We start from the raw sequence: 8,967 nt of genomic DNA, 5'->3' as shown, positions 1-8,967 counted from the left end.
AAATACATTTAAAAGTTCTTCTCATCCTTTCCAAATAAAAACAACGTCATCTATAAAACGCTTTCATAGGACCAAATTTGCACCAAGTCTTCCCTTGGGGGTATATTGCTAAATTCTCCCACTATACCCCGAGGGAATACTTGGTGCGAATTTGGTCCTATGGAAGCTTTTTATAGATGACGTTGTTTTTATTTGGAAAGGAGAAGAAGAACTTTTAAATGTATTTTTAGAGGATATTAATAAAAATTATTATTTTTTTATTTCCGCCACATGTAGTAAAACAGATATAAAATTTTTAAATCTGAATATCTATATCAAAAATAATAAAATCGAGACAAAAATTTTCCACAAACCTACGGACAGCAATAATTTTAGCAGGAAAAACAGCTGCCACCTACCAAGTTGGCTGGCAAATATTCCACGTAGTCAATTTATTCGAGCACGCCGCAATTGCACCAGAGTGGAGGAAAAAGAACAAGAAGCAAATAATTTAAAGAAAAAAATTCAAAACAGAGGATATGAAGAAAAAACACTTAATCAAACAAGTATGGAAGTGGCTGTTATAGAAAGGGAAACACTACTTAAGAATTAAAATAAGGAGAAGAAAGATGAGGAAAAAGAAAAAATCAAACTACCTATTATAACAACGTACTCAAATCAAAGCTATTTATTTAAATGAATAATAAGAAAACATTGGGACATTTAAAAAATTATAAGATAATTGGAGAAGAAATACCGAATGAACCATCATTCATTTTCAAAAGGGCACAGAATTTGGGGAATTTAATAGCACCACCAATAAAAGCTAAAAAGAATCCTAAACAAAATAGCATGGTTTGTATTTTATCCCCTCAAAAGGAATTAGATGCCCCTGTAATAAGTGATATATTGGACGTACAAAGAGACTCTTGGCCCAAAGAATTTCTGAGCATCTTTATAATGTCAGAAGAGGATATTGTCACGATGCCGGCTGGCAGGTAGTGGATCCTCTGTGCCAGAGAGGGATTGGCGAGGACCGCGCTAGTGGACCGGTTCTAAGTCACTACTTGTTTTCACCAGAGCCCGCCGCAAAGCGGGATGGTCTTGCTGCGGCGGTAGTGACCAGGTCGTATCCACTAGCAACGGGTCACCTCTCTGACTGCTGATGATAGGCGAGGTACAAGGGAGTAGACAGAAGCAAGGTCGGACGTAGCAGAAGGTCGGGGGCAGGCGGCAAGGTTCGTAGTCAGGGTGGATAGCAGAAGTTCTGGTACACAGGCTTTAGACACACAATACGCTTTCACTAGGCACAAGGGCAACAAGATCCGGCAAGGGAGTGCATGGGAGGAGGTCAGATATAGTCAGGGACCAGGTGGAAGCCAATTAAACTAATTGGGCCAGGCACCAATCATTGGTGCACTGGCCCTTTAAGTCTCAGGGAGCTGGCGCGCGCGCGCCCTAGAGAGCGGAGCCGCGCGCGCCAGCACATGACAGCAGGGGACGGGAACGGGTAAGTGACCTGGGATGCGATTCGCGAGCGGGCGCGTCCCGCTGTGCGAATCGCATCCCCAACGGCCATGACAGTGCAGCGCTCCCGGTCAGCGGGACTGACCGGGGAGCTGCAGGGAGAAAGACGCCGTGAGCGCTCCGGGGAGGAGCGGGGACCCGGAGCGCTAGGCGTAACAGTACCCCCCGCCCTTAGGTCTCCCCTTTTTTTTGTCCGGTGACTGCCTCCCCTGGGATGAGGACACCGGGAAGGAATGGATGGTTTCCTCAATGGCAGGCAGTACAGCAGGAGTAGGAATGGGGAGGGAGGGCAGAGGGTGAAGCTTGGCACGGGGCAGGGAGACACAAGGACGGGAGCCATGAGGGGACACAGAGGCTTGCCTGAAGGGACTGGGAGGGGGGGAGAGGCATTTTCTGTGGCAGGCAGAGTCCCTAACGACCTTAGGGGGACCGGATACAGGAGGAACCACAGGGTCACGGCAGGGAGTATTGGGAACCGGTTTAAGGCAGTCCTTGGAACAAGAGGGGCCCCAACTCTTGATCTCCCCAGTGGACCAGTCCAGGGTTGGGGAATGGTGTAGAAGCCAGGGTAGTCCAAGGAGAATTTCGGAAGTGCAATTGGGAAGGACCAAAAATTCAATTTTCTCGTGATGAAGTCTGAGGCACATTAGGAGGGGCTCCGTGCGGTAACGCACGGTGCAATCCAACCTGGCTCCGTTGACCGCGGAAATGTGGAGTGGCTTGACAAGACGGGTCATCGGAATGCGGAATTTATTCACCAAGGACTCCCGAATAAAATTCCCAGAAGCACCAGAGTCCAGGCAGGCCACGGCTGAGAGGGAAGAGCTGGCTGAAGTAGAAATCCGTACAGGCACCGTGAGACGTGGAGAAGCCGACTTAGCATCCAGAGACGCCACACCCACGAGAGCTGGGTGCGAGCGTGCGTTTCCCAGACGTGGAGGACGGATAGGGCAATCCACCAAAAAATGTTCGGTACTGGCACAGTACAGACAAAGATTCTCTTCCTTACGGCGATTCCTCTCTTCCAGGGTCAGGCGAGACCGATCCACTTGCATGGCTTCCTCGGCGGGAGGCCTAGGCGCAGATTGCAGTGGAGACTGTGGGAGAGGTGTCCAGAGATCTAAGTCTTTTTCCTGGCGGAGCTCTTGATGTCTCTCAGAAAAACGCATGTCAATGTGTGTGGCTAGATGAATGAGTTCATGCAGGTTAGCAGGAGTTTCTCGTGCGGCCAGAACATCTTTAATGTTGCTGGATAGGCCTTTTTTAAAGGTCGCGCAGAGGGCCTCATTATTCCAGGAAAGTTCAGAAGCAAGAGTACGGAATTGTATGGCGTACTCGCCAACGGAAGAATTACCCTGGACCAGGTTCAGCAGGGCAGTCTCAGCAGAAGAGGCTCGGGCAGGTTCCTCAAAGACACTTCGAATTTCCGAGAAGAAGGAGTGTACAGAGGCAGTGACGGGGTCATTGCGGTCCCAGAGCGGTGTGGCCCATGACAGAGCTTTTCCAGACAGAAGGCTGACTACGAAAGCCACCTTAGACCTTTCAGTAGGAAACTGGTCCGACATCATCTCCAAGTGCAGAGAACATTGCGAAAGAAAGCCACGGCAAAACTTAGAGTCCCCATTAAATTTGTCCAGCAAGGACAGGCGGAGGCTAGGAGTGGCCACTCGCTGCGGAAGGGGTGCAGGAGCTGGCGGAGGAGATGATTGCTGCTGAAGTTGCGACTGAAGTTGCTGCACAATGGTGAATACTTCCGACAGCTGGTGGGTTAGATGGGCGATCTGTCGGGATTGCTGGGCCACCACCGTGGTGATATCAGAGATATAAGGCAGAGGGACGTCAGCGGGATCCATGGCCGGATCTACTGTCAACGGGTCACCTCTCTGACTGCTGATGATAGGCGAGGTACAAGGGAGTAGACAGAAGCAAGGTCGGACGTAGCAGAAGGTCGGGGGCAGGCGGCAAGGTTCGTAGTCAGGGTGGATAGCAGAAGTTCTGGTACACAGGCTTTAGACACACAATACGCTTTCACTAGGCACAAGGGCAACAAGATCCGGCAAGGGAGTGCATGGGAGGAGGTCAGATATAGTCAGGGACCAGGTGGAAGCCAATTAAACTAATTGGGCCAGGCACCAATCATTGGTGCACTGGCCCTTTAAGTCTCAGGGAGCTGGCGCGCGCGCGCCCTAGAGAGCGGAGCCGCGCGCGCCAGCACATGACAGCAGGGGACGGGAACGGGTAAGTGACCTGGGATGCGATTCGCGAGCGGGCGCGTCCCGCTGTGCGAATCGCATCCCCAACGGCCATGACAGTGCAGCGCTCCCGGTCAGCGGGACTGACCGGGGAGCTGCAGGGAGAAAGACGCCGTGAGCACTCCGGGGAGGAGCGGGGACCCGGAGCGCTAGGCGTAACAGATATGATGGACACCCTCTATCTGTACATTATAGGGATAAACATGAATCCACTATGAAGGGCTCTATTGTTTGCGGGATAGAGAAAATCACACCACATTGGCGGGGTGGAAATTACATTTAGAGTGGTGGCTAAATGGATCTTTGAATTCAATACGAGAGCCCCGCATGGTCTCAATACTGATATTGAAATTTTGTGTTTTTTTTTGGGAAGATTAAGATTAAAAGCGCAATCACTGGGGATTTCAACATAAGTAAAAATATTTCAATCAAGATGTGAAAAGAAATGTGGTAGAAAGAAATACTCCCCAGAACGGGGCAGACACTGGAGATATGTCACTCAAAATCTGTAAAGCTATAACAGAGCGGAGAATCCAGGATATACTCATCCCAGACGAAGCAGGCCGATACTGCCTTTGAAATGCGTTGGAGGTTTTTTTGGACAAGCCGCACTCCCGTAGTGACGTCACTAAGGGCAACCAACTCGCCAAACACGCAACGCAGAAGAACCAGGTACGGTAAAGACGCCACCGGCCGGGGCAGGCTCCATTAAAGGAGTGTTCATTCTGACCAGACCCGCAAGGATCTGGACCCCTGCTCTCCACAATTGAGGCACAACCTGCTATCTCAGGTACATTACCTAACACTTGGATACAGGAAGGGGATTATTCATATCACTATATACATATAAGAAAACCCCTGTGTTTGTCATACTAAAGGAATAACCCATCGGATTTAAAAGTTGGGAACTTAATTGCACCTGCGGTCCATATAGGACCTGGATTCCAGCATATCTATAGAACGTATAGGACATCAAGGTGAGACATTGCGAATATCCTCCTACTGCTCCATTATAAATATATAACAGCATTAATATTGTCCATTCATTTTTCTGTAGATGCATATTACCTACATACAGCCTGATATATGCTCTACATATAAGAATAAGATTCAGAGCAGACATAGGTAGGTACAGTGTACTCCATCTGTATCCTTTTATAGAGCACCAATGTATATAGTATATTACCCAATACAGATATACATATATATTCTCCATTTTAGCTGCATAGAAAAGCTGCGCACAAAGCCACCCAAGGATCCAGAGGGACGTGCTCCTCCATTTGGGTTTTGTGCAATATTACAGTTTTTTATCAATAAATACAGTTTTCTTTTACACACAGTTGTGCCAGTATTTATTTATATTTTTATATCCATCCACATATGGGAATTAGGGACCCATAACTATACAAGGCAGCAACACATACCTATATAGGAGAGTGTGTATGTATTAAATGCACTCTTATATATACAGGTGTGCAAACATAGATATTTAGACATACTCCTCTTCGATATATCAACGTGTCACCCAATCCAGGGGAGCGTTAGTGAAATATTTAAGCACAATCTTTAGGAAGCCCCTAGAACTTTTTCCATCAGCACCTCGGACAGCAGTTCAGGACAGGAGCTGAGACTTCGCTGGGAAAGGATCCTGAATGACATCAATAGCTTTACTAATGGTGGATTGAGAATTGCCACCTAGTAGACATCTGTGTGGGGATGTAAAGGGGCAAATTACTTTCATAGCACTGTATGAGCTGATAAAATATCACAAGGAAAGGCTACTTCCACAATATACAGTGGTCCCTCAAGTTACAATATTAATTGGTTCCAGGACGACCATTGTATGTTGAGACCATCGTATGTTGAGACTAGAACTCTATGGAAACCTGGTAATTGGTTCTGAAGCCACCAAAATGTCATCCAAAAATAGGAAAAAGTGAGGATTAAAGAAAAATAAGTAGATAACTAATAAAGATTATGAAAGTCCTTAAATATAAAAGTAATAAAGGTCTGCTGGGAGCTGTAATCACTGTCTATTTCTGTTTTTCCCCAAAGAGGGTGCTTCCAGCTGTTGCAAAACTACAACTACCAGCATGCTGGGAGTTGTAGTTTTGCAACAGCTGGAGGCACCCTCTTTGGAAAATACTGGTCTAAGTAGAGGACAGAAGTGTCTTCAGGGTCCTGTACAGTACACACAATGTCCTAAAAAAAAAGTAACATGGAGCCGCCCTCACCTGGTGTCCAAAGGAGCAGCTATCCCTGGCACAGGTAAAGAGTACAGAACATGTAATGCCTCTCTGTACGGTAGGGGGCGCTACCAGACACCAGTCAGTGCATACACTTCAGTAATACAGGTAAAGAGTACAGAACTTGTAATACCTCTCTGTACTGTAGGGGGCGTTACCAGACACCAGTCAGTGCTTGCACTTCAGTAATACAGGTAAAGAGTAGTACAGAACATGTAATACCTCCCTGTTCTGTAGGGGGCGCTACCAGACACCAGTCAGTGCATGCACTTTAGGAATACAGGGGATTTACCAGTGAATGCCCATTCTGATTGGTCGGTTCTTCCAGCCATTGACACGTTTCGCAGATTCCATAGCATTGTATGTTGAGTCTGGTTTTAAGTTACAATAGTCCAAAAAAGACCATTGTATGTTCAAACTATTGTATGTTGAGGCCATTGTAAGTTGAGGAATCACTGTACACATACACAAAAAATCATATTGCTTCAGGCTTATTTAAAAGATTCTTTGATAAGTAAAAAAAAAGAGCAGAAGAGTTATAGATGGAAGGGAATTGTCCAAAAATGAAGACAACAAATAAAACTGGTTACAAAGAGTTCAGTGTGTCGGGGCAATAGTGGCGGTTCCCCTCTACGGTGGGGGAGGCCTTTACTCCATCAATACTAGGCCCAGCTTTAGTGCGTGTGTCCAAATCAGAATGCCACCTGTCTGCTCCATCTTTACTTTGAACACTTATTTATGCCTTTTAGGTAGGACCAGGTATACACAATAAATGTATTTAAATCCATATACCCAGAAACAATCAAAGTCCAATAAAAAGCATCATACAAGAGAGAACATGGCAGGTGGAAGTCTAGTAAATGTATAATCGGCACCAATACAAGATATAATAGTAGTATGATCACAAAATACATGTAACAATAACACCCGATTGTCATGCCCAAAGTCAATGTCGATTTGTCATGCCCAAAGTGTGAGGGGGACACAGGTCGAAATTTAAGTGGAATATGCACCAATAAAATAGATATAAACAGATGTATTAGATTACCTGTATCTACCTCCTATAACAAAACTTCATCATGCTGACGTTTGTGCATACAGGATATCCTGTATCTGGTCAGTTCAAAATAAGAAAATGGTTAAGCATCCAAGTGACGTAAAGTCTTTTTTATTGCAACTGCATATTAAAAGACACGGGATGTTTTGGCCCTTACATACAGTAGATGGGTTTGAGATAAGGCTTCTTTTCATGTATTGATGCAGGTCCTTCTGTTTATTTTCTCCTGTTTGATGCATATTTTTCTGTTTTTGTTATATATTGATACAGTTCCTCCTGTTGCTTTTCTTGTGTATTGATAGGAATCATTCTGTTGCTTTTGATGCGTAAAGTTGTTTTGATTTCTAGGGATGCATTAAAATTTTGGCTGCTGAAAATTATCAGCTGAAAATGGCTTTAACAGCAGTGTGCGAAAGGAAAAAATGTGCCACTAATTTTGGGAGCGGGGCTTGCTGTGGGGGAGAGGCATGTGGCAGACTAGCCAGATGGACGCACTTTCCCTTGGCAGATGCAGGATGTGCCATAAGTATTTATTCCTACACTGCATGGAGAGGGGTCCAGGTGGGGCTGAACTGTGATGAGATTGAGGCTGAAGGACCTTCGATGATGACAGAGTAGGTGGGACTGAGGTGTGATGAGATTGAGGTTAAAGGACCTTCCATGACAGAGTAGGTGGGGCAGAGGTGTGATGAGATTGAGGAGGAAGGACCTTCAATGATGACAGAGTAGGTGGGGCAGAGGTGTGATGAGATTGTGGCTGAAGGACCTTCGATGATGATAGAGTAGGAGGGGCAGAGGTGTGATGAGATTGAGGCTAAAGGACCTTCGATGATGACAGTGTAGGTGGGGCAGAGGTGTGATGAGATTGTGGCTGAAGGACCTCCGATGATGACAAAAAGTAGGTGAGGCTAAGCTATTATGAGATTGTGGCTGAAGGACCTTCGTTGATGACAGTGTAGGTGGGGCTGAGGTGTGATGAGATTGAGGCTGACAGACTTTTGATGATGACAAAGAGTAGGTGAGGCTAAGCTATTATGAGATTGTGGCTGAAGGACCTTCGATGATGACAGTGTAGGTGGGGCTGAGGTGTGATGAGATTGTGGCTGAAGGACCTTCGATGATGACAAAGAGTAGGTGAGGCTAAGCTATTATGAGATTGTTAATGACAGTGTAGGTGGGGCTGAGGTGTGATGAGATTGAGGCTGACAGACTTTTGATGATGACAAAGAGTAGGTGAGGCTAAGCTATTATGAGATTGTGGCTGAAGGACCTTCGTTAATGACAGTGTAGGTGGGGCTGAGGTGTGATGAGATTGAGGCTGACAGACTTTTGATGATGACAAAGAGTAGGTGAGGCTAAGCTATTATAAGATTGTGACTGAAGGACCTTCGATAATGACAGTGTAGGTAGGGCAGAGGTGTGATGAGATTGTGGCTGAAGGACCTTTGATGATGACAAAGAGTAGGTGAGGCTAAGCTATTATGAGATTGTGGCTGAAGGACCTTTGATGATGACAAAGAGTAGGTGAGGCTAAGCTATTATGAGATTGTGGCTGAAGGACCTTCGTTGATGACAGTGTAGGTGGGGCTGAGGTGTGATGAGATTGAGGCTGACAGACTTTTGATGATGACAAAGAGTAGTTGAGGCTAAGCTATTATGAGATTGTGGCTGAAGGACCTTCGATGATGACAAAGAGTAGGTGAGGCTAAGATATTATGAGATTGTGGCTCAAGGACCTGTCATAATGATGATAACGACGTGGGGTAGGTGGGGCTGAGCTGGAGGGGGCTGTAAAAATAAAAAGAAATGACAATATTGTAGGAAGTGTTGTACACAAGGGCAGTATTATAGGTTGCGGATCACTTCTCTATAGCAGTACATGCACACAGTTTTTTCATGTCTTTGC

At 45.9% G+C, this 8,967-nt stretch overlaps 1 protein-coding gene and 1 long non-coding RNA gene across 17 annotated transcripts in view; one reads left to right on the top strand and one right to left on the bottom strand.

The window, feature by feature from the left end:
• Positions 1–8,967, top strand: part of ATP2B2 (ATPase plasma membrane Ca2+ transporting 2) — a 281,828-nt gene that overhangs the window by 53,313 nt on the left and 219,548 nt on the right. The gene's annotated exons all lie outside the window — the stretch shown is intronic.
• Positions 5,108–8,967, bottom strand: part of LOC130276229 (uncharacterized) — a 220,822-nt gene continuing 216,962 nt past the window's right edge. For both annotated transcript variants that reach the window (XR_008845055.1, XR_008845056.1), the window contains one exon: positions 5,108–5,464. This is a non-coding gene — a long non-coding RNA (uncharacterized LOC130276229). The remainder of the gene's footprint in view (positions 5,465–8,967) is intronic.

Source organism: Hyla sarda, chromosome 6 (assembly GCF_029499605.1).
Source record: "Hyla sarda isolate aHylSar1 chromosome 6, aHylSar1.hap1, whole genome shotgun sequence".
Lineage (NCBI taxonomy): Eukaryota > Metazoa > Chordata > Amphibia > Anura > Hylidae > Hyla > Hyla sarda.
Note: the sequence above shows the minus strand (reverse complement) of the source record. Positions and strands in the feature narration are given on the sequence as shown.